Raw genomic sequence first — 13,792 nt, 5'->3', positions numbered from 1 at the left:
CTACGTTCCGTAGACGACGCAGAACTTGGTCATTTCTCGTTGTTGTTTTGCGGAGGACGGCAAAGAAATGTACCAATAATTATAACGCACGTGCACAGCAGTTGTTTTACTCAATTACATTGAGCCTTTTGTTTGGTATATACATACATACATACAACCTTTATTTATACACGATAAAAGACGTCAAAGCTAACAAGCTTGTGGGGTCGTGTACTAATAAGATACATAAAATAACTACAATTAATAGATAAATAATTAATACAGTTAATAAAAAATTAATACAAGAATTAAGTAATTCTTATAAAAAATATAATTTTGATAACAACGAATGAGATCAATAGTTAAAAATAAATAACATTTTCCGATCTTTTGTTAATTATTTGTGGGGCTAAAACATTAAAATTAAATTCCTTAAAAGTGTTACAATTAACAACATTCTTCAAAAAAGATTTCAGGTCTGTGCTCTCTAGTAACGATCTATTAGTTCGCCCTATAGCGTTCCAGAGGACAGCCCCTCTATAGGAAATGGAGTTTTTAACGTATTTGGAGGTAAAACTCGGTACTATCAGCCCATGCTTCAGTCGTGAAGAAGGTCTGTCGCCGTGGATAATCAACTCTTCAGCCAAAGTGCTAGGGAGCATGCCATGATAACCCTTGAAAAAAAGTTTAATTGAAGAACGTTTATACATATATGTTAAAGTGTTCCACTTAACGGTAGCTAAAACGTCAACTGTTGGCATGTCCGGTGGAAAGCCAAAAGTAATTCTAGCAGCACGGCAATGTTGTCTTTCCAATGTTTTAAATAACTCTGTCTGATTAACCCCGCCCCAGACGGGCATCGCGTACGTAATGAATGGCTGGATAACCTTTACGTAAAGTGACTCGCACACATGACTGGGTAGAAACTTGGATTTCTTCAGGAGGCTCAATTTGTTTGCAAAGTTTTTAATGACTTCTTTCAGGTGAGGTATCCAGCTCAGGTTTTGATCGAAGGTAACACCCAGAAGCCTGGCCGTAGCCTTGTATTCAATGATGGACTTGCCAATATAAATGGCAGGCAGCGGACCAATAAGCCGAGCTTTGGTGACGTTCTCGTTGCCGTCGTCGTCGTGGTTTGCTTAAGTTCCCTAGTGACTTGCACTTCGCAGCTTGTGCGCTTCTCGATTGTTCAAACTCTTTGTCCTTGCGCTTGTTGAATGGATATTTCTTCTCAGTTAAGTATCGTTGTATACTGCGCTGAAAACTGGAAATTGTTGCCAGTTCGTACTCTTCTCCATTTTTCTTGCGTGTTCAGAAAAAAATGGAGAAAAGGTGGTCAAGCTGCGACACAGGTAGGCTTTCAATTCGTTCATTTATCATACCGTTAGCTTCCATTTAGCGGAGAAGAATGGTCATTCAAGAAGCCGTCTTCTTATTTGTGTTTGCACTTTCCTCTTTGTTTATATAAAAATCGTCTATGACCTCCTGACTTTCGCTGATACCTGTTTCAGTTCCTACATCAGACGTTTCCAGATCTTCAGGATAATAAAATTCGTTTGGTAAATGTTCCTCTCCATCGTCCATGTTGTAAGCTCTGTAAAATATCTTTTAAGTAGTTTCATCGCAAAGAATGAGAGTATCTACGTTTTCTTTTCGTAGTTTTAGTTGCAAATTTTGAATTTGCCGGCTTTCGAAAACAAAATAAAATATAAAGCTTATGACCATTCCCGTGGAAACGGTCCGTATGGTGAAATCCCGACCAAGAAAGAACCAATCAGAACGTTCGAATTTACCTCAAGACTACCTTGCCATATAATAAACCCCTTTACCCCTTTATTCAATGCAGTGAAAAGTATTATAAGACTGAACTTTAAATGTAAAAGAAAATTTAACCGGTCCGAAAACATGTATAAAGAAATATATGTTATTTGCCGGCTGGGAGGTCCGCATAGTAAAACACTGTGACCGAGGTCACAGTTTTTCACTATGTCGAGGAAAAGGTTGTTGTTATTCATCGTGGTAGATGCAATAATAAAGTGTATTATCGTTTGTCTCACGATGTAGTCACTTGAGATGTAGATCGCGACGTTTCGACTGCTTACTGCTAGTCTTCTTCAGGCGATAAGGTCGACTGATTGCACGGTATCATTTATATCACAAAGGTCGGCTGTGATTGGTGCATTTCGATCCTCCTATTGTTCCATTATTCCGGCGAGTAGCTGTTCCCTCAGTGGTCCGCTGTTGTACCGTTCTCCTGTTGTTGTGTTTCTTGATCGTAGGTATCCATGCTTCAGGAATTTCAATTCCACTATCCCTGTTGATGTTGTTAGGGTGAAGTCTTATGTGAATAGCTTCCTTGACCCTACGTGTGTACAAGTGAGGATCTCGATCAATAAACTTGACCTCATTCCAGATAGGATAGTGGCCGGTCTCGTGGGTGTGTTCAGAAACGGCGGAGGTCTGGGTTCGGGCGAGTCGTATATCCCTGTCGTGTTCTTTGATCCTCTCCTGCGTAGATCTCCCTGTTTCCCCGATGTAGACTTTGCCGCACTCACAGGGAATCCTGTAGACAACACCATCTTGTTTAGCCGGGTTGACGGTGTCCTTTGGTCGCACTAAGTGTGACCGAAGTGTCGTGTCGGACTTAAAGACGGTGCGAATGCCTTGTTGTTCTAGGCAGCGGCGGAGAGACTCCGAAACTCCTTGGACATAAGGTAAAACGGCGGTGGATTTAAATTCCGCGACAGGCTCTCTTCTTGGGGTTGTTCGTGCCTTTGTGATCTTCTGTACAAAAGAGGAGGGATATCCGTTAGAAACAAGTACAGATGACAGATTTTTCTTCTCTCCAGCGATTACTGATGGTTTGGTGACGAGACGTTTAGCCCGGTCGTACAGACACTTCACGATACCGCGCTTTACTGAACGAGGGTGGTGTGAATCATACGCTAGGTACTGATCAGTATGTGTTGGTTTCCTGTAGACACTGGTGGTAAGGCGGCCATCAGGTTCTCTGTAAACTGACGTGTCGAGAAAGGCGATCTTGTTGTTGTTCTATACGGACCGACCCTAAGTCGGACAATAACATCTTTATCTTTTTCTCTTGCGGTGAACTGGCTTACGAGTGGGTTTGTTTAAGGTGGCCGAACACAGTTTTCAAGAGCCTATGCCTAATTCACCATTTCTTTTAAGCTATTTATGCTTTGGCGCCCTTTTTTTGCAAGAGTCAAGGTTAATCACAAAAAAGTTTATTCGCGCATTTTGGCTTAGGTGTGTGCTGTTGCCATGGCAACGGGGCTGGTTAAAAACAAGGTTTAAAAAATGGTTTTTGTTTATTTAAAAAAAATCCAGTCGTTAGATTTTTTTCATCATTTGCCCACTACGAATTGACATTAAATCCCCTCTGTCAACACTGGTCTAATAACATTTTGGCGATTTTCGTAATTCGTCGTAAATAGTTTTCACTGCATGTTCTGTATTATTAAAAGTTCCCTATGTCAAAATTCAGATTTTTTTGCGATAGATCATTCACGTGGTTTCTGAACTATTTTTTTGCCAAATTTCTTGAAATTCTAACGACTGGATCGTCAGAAATTGGCAAGTTTCTGCAAAAGCAATCGGTCTCAATTTTTCGAGCAACTGCGCATGCGCTGCACTTAACTGGGTTCTTTCGGTAACAAAGAAAAAGCCGAGAATTGCTGGGTTCTTTGCGTCGTTACCTTTTCTAACATATCTTTGTAATAAAAGACTAAAGTCATCAATACCGCACTGCGTTCAATAATAGAGAGAAAAATAGCACAGATAGTGCGGGTAAATAAAATGATCGCTCTATTGACGGCATGTTTGTTTATGCAATCCCTGTGCGCGCGCTCAATTGCATCAGCAAAAGCGCGCGCGAAAACTGTGTTCAGCCACCTTAAATAACGTTGACATTGAATTGACTTACGCGCCGTGTACAAACCATTCGTAAAAAACATCTAGAGAGCGAACGAGCGAGTAACTCAGATACTAGACAAAGTAAGATGTATTAAAGAACAGATTTATTTCGAACTACTTTGCGTTAGTTGCATTTAGTTCACTAGTTAAGTTCTCCAAAAGTGTTTTTCCGGTGTGAAATTTAGTGCAAAGTTTGAAATTATACTACAAAAACAGTTTCTGTCAGTCGTTGCGAATCACTCGAAATCAGACCTTTCTACCGTAAATTGAGTAGCAGATAGCGAGGAAATTCGTAAAATGTACTCCACAGAAATTTTTTCAAGTACAACAATGATCAGAGAGGTAAACTCGACTGAAATTGACTCATTTTTTACTTAATATTATACACAGAGAGAGACACAGGTTTACGCGCCATTGCAACGCCGAGCTACAAACAGCCAAACAAACTCTCACAACTTCAAAAAACTCAATTGAATCTACTTACAGTGACTTTCCTTGCCATTAAGAAACGAATAGAGAAAAATCTGCGTTGATTAATTGTCGCTGGAAGTGTAAAAAGGGTGAAAGATTAACAATTACCGCTATTTCGCTCACGAAAATAGATCAACACGGCGGCTTCCACCCGCTGTGGGCCCGCTGTGGCGGTCCGGATGAGAAAATGCCACCCGCTCCAGGAACCAATTAGGTTCGATTTCCAGCCGTTTTGTGAGCCCGCGTTCCTTGCCCCACACATCGTTGGGAGGAGGATAAATAACCGGACTCCCAAAGCGGCTGGAAATCGAGCCTAGGAACCAATCAGATTGCAGGATTTCCGCCCGCTCACGAGCTGAGAAAAAGATAAATATATGTTATTTGTCGGCTGAGAGGTCCGTATAGTAAAAAACTGTGACCGAGGTTTTGAAAATGCTGCCCACGAGGACAGCATTTTGAAGCCCGAGTTCACAGTTTTTTACTATATAGACCGACCCTAAGGGAATTCGTTAAGTGTATTCCACAGACATTCTCCCAAATACAGCAACGATCAGAGAGGTAAACTCGACTGAAATTGACTCAAATTTTACTGCGAGAGAAACACAGGATTACGCCATTACGACGGCAAGCTACAAACAACCGAGCAAACTCTGGCAACTTCAAAACACACAATTGAATTTACTTTCAGTGACTTTCCTTGCCATTCTAAAGCGAAAAGAGATAAATTTGCGTTGACTAATCGTCGATGGACGTGTGAAAAAGGCAAAAGATTGACCATTACCGCTAACTTTCAGGAGCAAATTTTAGGCAGCGAAGAAAAGATCCGGTCCGTGGGCCGTATCGCAAAAAGCTGGACCGATCACAGCGTATGATTAGCCAATCAAATTAGAGGAATTAGGAATCCGGCCCGCTCAGATGCTTGAGAAAAAAAAAAAAAAAACAATCAATATTTAATCGCACGCCTTTGTTAACAAGAAAATATGACATTATGTTTGGAAGACTCGCGGACCAAGGACCACATACTGTATACGAAGTCTCAGGCAACAAACGGCTAGAAACACAAGCTTAGTTTTGTTCCTTAGGATCAGTTTGTGATTCACCGCAGTTGATTGAATTTAACTGAGAGCTGTGATGCCTGATAAAGACAATGCCGCTTGCATTTTACAATTAAAGGTCACTACAAACACTGCAAAATCAATTTAATACGATCGGCAAAACAGAAGTGAAACTCCATGCTGATGATAGTGACAAACATTTTTGGCGCCAGTTTATCTCAAAATGGAAAGCATTCGCTCTTATGTTTCCAGACTCGCACTTTTTGTGTTCTTAAATAACATCTCAAAGGAAACAGATGGAAGTCTTTTATCAATACCAGGGGCGTAACAAGGAGGGGGGGGGGGGGGATCACTGTCTCAAAGTGAGGGTACTCACCAGATTGTCATGTCGTTTTCGCCACCTGTTGTAGGCTGTTTGCTTAAGAAAGGCTTACAAAGGGGGGAAGGGGGGTCACGGACACCCCAGGACACCCCTAGCTACGCCCCTGGCTTGGGTTGTTCGAAAGGTGGATAACGCTATCCACCGGATAAATCGCTATCCAGTGGATAAGTGTTAACAAAACAAACCACGCTATCCGCTGGATAGTGATTTATCCGGTGGATAGCGTTATCCACCTTTCGAACAACCTGGGCCTGATCAATACAATACACGTACAATAGTAGACTTAGGTAGACAATAGGTAGATGATTTATTATCGAGACCTTCGTTAAAAGTAAAGTAACAGGCATTGTATGTACAAGTGTCACTGTATTCATAAAACTAGAGTATCCAAAAGATAGTAATGCTGCGGCACATTCTGTTGAAAGTGACATATTTTACGCATTGATTCATCTACCTGCGCGTTACAAGACTTACATTAACGTCTATTCTTAAAGTAGTGCGTAACTTAAAATCTGTTCTTGTATGTATCAACTTCATGCATGATTACGCATCGATGGCGAGGTGTGACAAGGGATCGTGACAAACAAGCGCATAATGATCTGAACTATGTTTGGACATGATACTTATCAACCTCCCCTTTACCAGATCGCGAAAATCGAAAGATGTGGAAATCGTAACAGCAGAAATCCAACTTATAAATTCTGCATCGGTGCGCTTTGAATGTCTCTAGAATCAGTTGACAGACTGTGTCGTGGACGCGTATATCGCGATGTGTGAAAATACTAAAGCATTAGTTTAAATTCATGTTTGGATGAAAGGGACTAGATCGTATCAGGTATAAAAGTAGCGTGTTTTACGGTTTTGGTTTGTTTCAGTTATTCTACAAGCTTTAGAAACGACAATTTCTCTTCATTTAAGAATTAGACCAAGGAGGCGAGACTGCGAAGAAATGACATACTTAGTTTAAAATTAAGATGGCACAATTAATCGTTCAGATTTACAAACTTTCACATACTGCATTAAGAACAAAAGCAAGAGTTGTGAAAGTCAAGCACGATCTCCTTCACATCGTTTTACATGTAAATCACAGCAAACATAACCACTAAAATTCACGCGAAAAAAGGACGACGGCTCGACGGTGTGACATCTGTCGTGACATCCTCGTATTGTTCGTGGCGCAATGCACTCTGGTAATAAGTGTCGCTGAGCATTCTGGTTAATGCAATGCATTCTGGTAAAAAGTGATGTATTTGAGAATTCGTTCTCCCTTCTATATATTCTTCTTAAATCCTGATTATGTTGCTGCTCGCTCTCTCCGCAGCAATTAAATGAGTGATCTCTATATGAAAAGAATAATTTTTTTAGTTTACTTTCAATTGATGCGTTAATTGGAAGAGTTTGCTGTTTATTTGTCTTACACAGCTTATCTCACGGCTGAATTTATTTTTAAGCACACCACAACACTGATCAGTGTTGTTTTGCTGATAAACTGTAACAAGTTTGTGTACCGAAGACAGACAAACATGAAGTGACGGCTCTACAAGTCAGTCCTGATCAACAAATACCGGCTTTTGGGTGAGATAATGTTAATATGAAATTTGAAACTACTGTTTATGACCATTGCAAAGTCAATGTATTAAGGCAGTAGGGATGGTACTGCAAAGTAATACAGTAGGGGAGCTAGTACTTACAAAGTACATAATTGTACTAGGGGGACAGGGATAGCATAGTGGTGAACAAGCTTGCCTTCCACCCATGCGGCCCAAGTTTCATACCGTGCCACATGTGGGTTGAGTTTGTTGTTGGTTCTCTCCTTGCTGCGAGAGTCTTTCTCCGGGTTTTCCGTTTTTCCTCCTTCTACAAAAACCAATCTTCAGCCTCTAAATCAACCACGATAAAGGATGTATTACGAACTATATTTTATCCAATATTTCTTCGTGTAGTTATGAATATGAAACAGTCAAACTGTGGAAATTAGAAGATGAAAAATGTCAAGTAACCGTCAGGTTACTTGACAATTATAGAACTGTATTGGCACCGTAGCATAATATAAAGTTCAGTTATCATTAGGCGAAGTGCTGGTGAAAGATTTCAAGAACGAGATCTTGTTTACTTGTTTCTCCTGTGTTACAATTTGACTCTTCTCTTTTTGATAACAGTGGCCATAAGTCAGCAGTGTCTGTACTTACATTTGATGATTCTGCTGGAAGGCTAGTCTCTGGATCAAGGGTATTTTCTTCAAACTAATTTGTTGTACGAGTAGAAAACTATTACTGAAAGAAATGAATGACGTGTATGTTGGGAGATGTTGAACACCCCATTACTTTCCCAGAAAATTGCAAAACGCTGTAATACTCAAAACGTATTGGCAAAATACTCTATTTTGAACCTTCACAACATGTTTTTAATAATTATATACCTTCTGTGTACCTGTGTAACATGTATTTTTATCAAAATCATTTATTGCCAAAGGTTATTTGAACTACTCCCATGTACTGGGGGCAGGTAAATATCTGTCGGCTTCAGCGCTGTGGAAAAGTTAAGCGTAATGGTAATTTGTCTCACTTTTTTGTCACACAAATCAGGACACTTTCCAACCGGTGATAATCTCTCGATCAGATATTTCTTTTTTCCTGTTGTTTTCAATTGAAGTTCTTTGCAGTACTAAAACAACTGTTCTTTGTCATAGAAAGGTAATTTTTCTGAAGTAATCTGGCTCTTAAGATCTCCTAAACAACATGCAATGACCTTTGCTTCACCTTCTGTTTTGGAAGCCAATTTGCATACAGATTTTAAAAAGTCCGTAAAAATCCGTTAGTACCATTCTCCCACGCGATATGAGATTAGGCATTACGAGCTTCACATTTCATGGTACAGCCACGACAACCATCTTATTTCAAGGAAGAATTACATGCTATAATGATATCACATTACCTATTTCGGCCCATTTCGACCTATTTCGACTTGATGTCATTTCGACACATGATGAGTCATAATGTGTGAAAAAGTAATTTGCTACACATGGCGTGCCATATCCCTTATGGCGCTACACTGTATATGAAACTAAGCTACACATGACTAATTACAGGAAGTTTTAACATTACAACATAGGATATTAAGCTACTACAATGTTAAAATATTAGGAACTAGATTACCTAGAATGCTAAGTTATAGAAATTAAACCAAACTTAATAAAGAAATAAAAAAATAAAAGTAATAATAATTATGTCAATTTTAAAGTTATCAGGTGTGAATTTATGCACGACGCAGTCAAAGTAGTTTCTTCTGAACTTTTTTAGATCGGTCGGCCAGATTATTACTTATGCTGCTCCACAATTGAAGAGCATTAAAAAAAGAACCTTCGTGTTTTGCTATTGGTACGTGGCATAGGAAGACGATAAGGCATCCGAGACCTTGTATCGTGTGACTTGCGGTATTTCAAAGATGACAGTGTCTCTGAGAAGGACTCTGGAGCACGTCCATCCAGGATTTTTTCCAAAGAGAATCGATCATGCGAGGCAGCGGATTTTCTATGGGTAAAGGAAGTACTTGGAGTGTTACCTCCTCTCTTTGATCACCCGACCCTGACATTGGTGACGGCGTATCCTCAGACAGATTGCTCTTCTGCTAATCCAGATGTATCAAGAAAGGGAGGGTCCTGATGGGTATACAGATCTTCAGGCTTAGTTGATGAGAGGTTACTTCGTTGACTTTGAAATGACGCTGATTAACTCCGCTTGATTTCAGCGAGCCAGACGTGCTTTCTGGCCTAACAGGATTATCCGGACATGACAGTCTGCAAATTTGTGTGACCTCATCTGATAGGCCTGGTAGTTTACGCTTGGAATCATCTTTTTCAGATCTTTTCTTCTTAATCGATTGACGTTTGTCAATTTCAAATACCTCCGCATCAAACTCCTGCACGGGTGTTTGATAGAGTCTCCACGTATTTTGACGAAACAGAGCATCAAAGTCAACTTTTGCTTTTTCCAAGCTTTCTTTTCTATCGATAGTGGACCTTGAGTCGTCTCTCGCAGGGGATGCAACCACAACTTCTGTTACAACATTATATGAAGCACTGTCCTTCTTGTTTAGTCGACTTTCTTTTTCTGAGCCATGGCTTGATGCTGAAGAAAGTTGTCTATCAACTTTATTGGTCTCACCAGTATAATATATACATATATAGTAAATCAATAGTAGAAATGGAAAGACCAAAAGAGACCCCCCAAAAAAGTATCCCATGCAAGGCACAACCAAAATCTTATAAAAATATCTGATGAGAAATCTAAAATTTGATAAAATTACAACAGACCTAATTAATTGCTAATAGTGCACAGTAAAGTGCCATTGAAATCAGTCAGATAAAATTAAGAGCGGTGGCAGGGACAGTTACGGGAGAGGAACCAGGTGTGGGGCACATCAATATTATAAGCAGTGTCCAGTAAAGGATACTAAGGATACTAAGCTACTAGAATGTTACAATATTAGGAACTAAATTACCTAGAATGCTAAGTTATAAAAATTAACCCAAACTTAATGAACAAAGAAAAAAAATTAAAAACTTTCTGTCAATTTTAAAGTTATCAGGTGTGAATTTACACATGATGCAGTCAGAGTAGTTTCTTCTGAACTTTTTAAGATCGGTCGGCCAGATTATTACTTATGCTGCTCCACAATGGAAGAGCATTAAAAAAAAAACCTTCGTGTTTTGCTATTGGTACGTGGCATAGGAAGACGATAAGGCATCCGAGACCTTGTATCGTGTGACTTGCAGTATTTCAAAGATGACAGTGTCTCTGAGAAGGACTCTGGAGCACGTCCATCCAGGATTTTTTCCAAAGAGAATCGATCATGCGAGGCAGCGGATTTTCTATGGGTAAAGGAAGTACTTGGAGTGTTACCTCCTCTCTTTGATCACCTGACATTGGTGACGGCGTATCCTCAGACAGATTCCTCTTCTTTGTTCTCGCCAGGAAGCTGATGAGATGGAAGAGAGGCAAAATTTGGGGTGCTCATAGTACACGGCTCCTCCACGGAAATTTCCGGTACACCGGGGGTGGTTTCCTCGCGACCTTGCAGACTCTTCATGGACTCTGCTGATCCGGATGTATCAAGAACGGGAGGGTCCTGATGGGTATACAGATCTTCAGGCTTACTTAACGATAGGTTACTTCGTTGACTTTGAAATGACGCTGATTAACTCCGCTTGATTTCAGCGAGCCAGACGTGCTTTCTGGCCTAACAGGATTATCCGGACATGACAGTCTGCAAATTTGTGTGACCTCATCTGATAGGCCTGGTAGTTTACGCTTGGAATCATCTTTTTCAGATCTTTTCTTCTTAATCGATTGACGTTTGTCAATTTCAAATACCTCCGCATCAAACTCCTACACGGGTGTTTGATAGAGTCTCCACGTATTTTGACGAAACAGAGCATCAAAGTCAACTTTTGCTTTTTCCAAGCTTTCTTTTCTATCGATAGTGGGCCTTGAGTCGTCTCTCGCAGGAGATGCAACCACAACTTCTGTTGCAACATTATATGAAGCACTGTCCTTCTTGTTTAGTCGACTTTCTTTTTCTGAGCCATGGCTTGATGCTGAAGAAAGTTGTCTATCAACTTTATTGGTCTCATCAGTAAAATATATACATATATAGTAAATCAATAGTAGAAATGAAAAGACCAAAACAGAACCCCCAAAAAAGTATCCCATGCAAGGCACAACCAAAATCTTATAAAAATATCTGATGAGAAATCTAAAATTTGATAAAATTACAACAGACCTAATTAATTGCTAATAGTGCACAGTAAAGTGCCATTGAAATCAGTCAGATAAAATTAAGAGCGGTGGCAGGGACAGTTACGGGAGAGGAACCAGGTGTGGGGTACATCAATATTATAAGCAGTGTCCAGTAAAGGATACTAAGGATACTAAGCTACTAGAATGTTACAATATTAGGAACTAAATTACCTAGAATGCTAAGTTATAAAAATTAACCCAAACTTAATGAACAAAGAAAAAAAATTAAAAACTTTCTGTCAATTTTAAAGTTATCAGGTGTGAATTTACACATGATGCAGTCAGAGTAGTTTCTTCTGAACTTTTTAAGATCGGTCAGCCAGATTATTACTTATGCTGCTCCACAATTGAAGAGCATTAAAAAAAGAACCTTCGTGTTTTGCTATTGGTACGTGGCATAGGAAGACGATAAGGCATCCGAGACCTTGTATCGTGTGACTTGCAGTATTTCAAAGATGACAGTGTCTCTGAGAAGGACTCTGGAGCACGTCCATCCAGGATTTTTTCCAAAGAGAATCGATCATGCGAGGCAGCGGATTTTCTATGGGTAAAGGAAGTACTTGGAGTGTTACCTCCTCTCTTTGATCACCTGACATTGGTGACGGCGTATCCTCAGACAGATTGCTGAACTTTGTTCTCGCCAGGAAGCTGATGAGATGGAAGAGAGTCAAAATGTGGGGTGCTCAAAGTACACGGCTCCTCCACGGAAATTTCTAGTGTACCGAGGCTGGTTTCCTCGTGATCTTGCGGACTCTTCATGGACTCTGCTGATCCGGATGTATCAAGAACGGGAGGGTCCTGATGGGTATACAGATCTTCAGGCTTACTTGACGATAGGTTACTTCGTTGACTTTGAAATGACGCTGATTAACTCCGCTTGATTTCAGCGAGCCAGACGTGCTTTCTGGCCTAACAGGATTATCCGGACATGACAGTTTGCAAATTTGTGTGACCTCATCTGATAGGCCTGGTAGTTTACGCTTGGAATCATCTTTTTCAGATCTTTTCTTCTTAATCGATTGACGTTTGTCAATTTCAAATACCTCCGCATCAAACTCCTACACGGGTGTTTGATAGAGTCTCCACGTATTTTGACGAAACAGAGCATCAAAGTCAACTTTTGCTTTTTCCAAGCTTTCTTTTCTATCGATAGTGGGCCTTGAGTCGTCTCTCGCAGGAGATGCAACCACAACTTCTGTTGCAACATTATATGAAGCACTGTCCTTCTTGTTTAGTCGACTTTCTTTTTCTGAGCCATGGCTTGATGCTGAAGAAAGTTGTCTATCAACTTTATTGGTCTCATCAGTAAAATATATACATATATAGTAAATCAATAGTAGAAATGAAAAGACCAAAACAGAACCCCCAAAAAAGTATCCCATGCAAGGCACAACCAAAATCTTATAAAAATATCTGATGAGAAATCTAAAATTTGATAAAATTACAACAGACCTAATTAATTGCTAATAGTGCACAGTAAAGTGCCATTGAAATCAGTCAGATAAAATTAAGAGCGGTGGCAGGGACAGTTACGGGAGAGGAACCAGGTGTGGGGTACATCAATATTATAAGCAGTGTCCAGTAAAGGATACTAAGGATACTAAGCTACTAGAATGTTACAATATTAGGAACTAAATTACCTAGAATGCTAAGTTATAAAAATTAACCCAAACTTAATGAACAAAGAAAAAAAATTAAAAACTTTCTGTCAATTTTAAAGTTATCAGGTGTGAATTTACACATGATGCAGTCAAAGTAGTTTCTTCTGAACTTTTTAAGATCGGTCGGCCAGATTATTACTTATGCTGCTCCACAATGGAGGAGCATTAAAAAAAAAACCTTCGTGTTTTGCTATTGGTACGTGGCATAGGAAGACGATAAGGCATCCGAGACCTTGTATCGTGTGACTTGCAGTATTTCAAAGATGACAGTGTCTCTGAGAAGGACTCTGGAACACGTCCATCCAGGATTTTTTCCAAAGAGAATCGATCATGCGAGGCAGCGGATTTTCTATGGGTAAAGGAAGTACTTGGAGTGTTACCTCCTCTCTTTGATCACCTGACATTGGTGACGGCGTATCCTCAGACAGATTGCTGAACTTTGTTCTCGTCAGGAAGCTGATGAGATGGAAGAGAGTCAAAATGTGGGGTGCTCAAAGTACACGGCTCCTCCAC

The 13,792-nt window shown here is 40.0% G+C and overlaps 1 pseudogene; it reads right to left on the bottom strand.

Moving 5' to 3' along the window:
• Nucleotides 1-12,201: 12,201 nt before the first annotated feature.
• On the bottom strand, nucleotides 12,202-13,076 carry LOC149096722 (uncharacterized; annotated as a pseudogene).
• Between the last annotated feature and the right edge of the window lie 716 nt (nucleotides 13,077-13,792).

This window comes from Orbicella faveolata, unplaced genomic scaffold (genome assembly GCF_042242905.1).
Source record: "Orbicella faveolata isolate gen_17 unplaced genomic scaffold, um_ofav_v1 contig_47, whole genome shotgun sequence".
NCBI classification, from domain to species: domain Eukaryota; kingdom Metazoa; phylum Cnidaria; class Anthozoa; order Scleractinia; family Merulinidae; genus Orbicella; species Orbicella faveolata.
The sequence above is the reverse complement of the archived record's forward strand: the minus strand, read 5'-3'. Positions and strand labels throughout refer to the sequence as shown.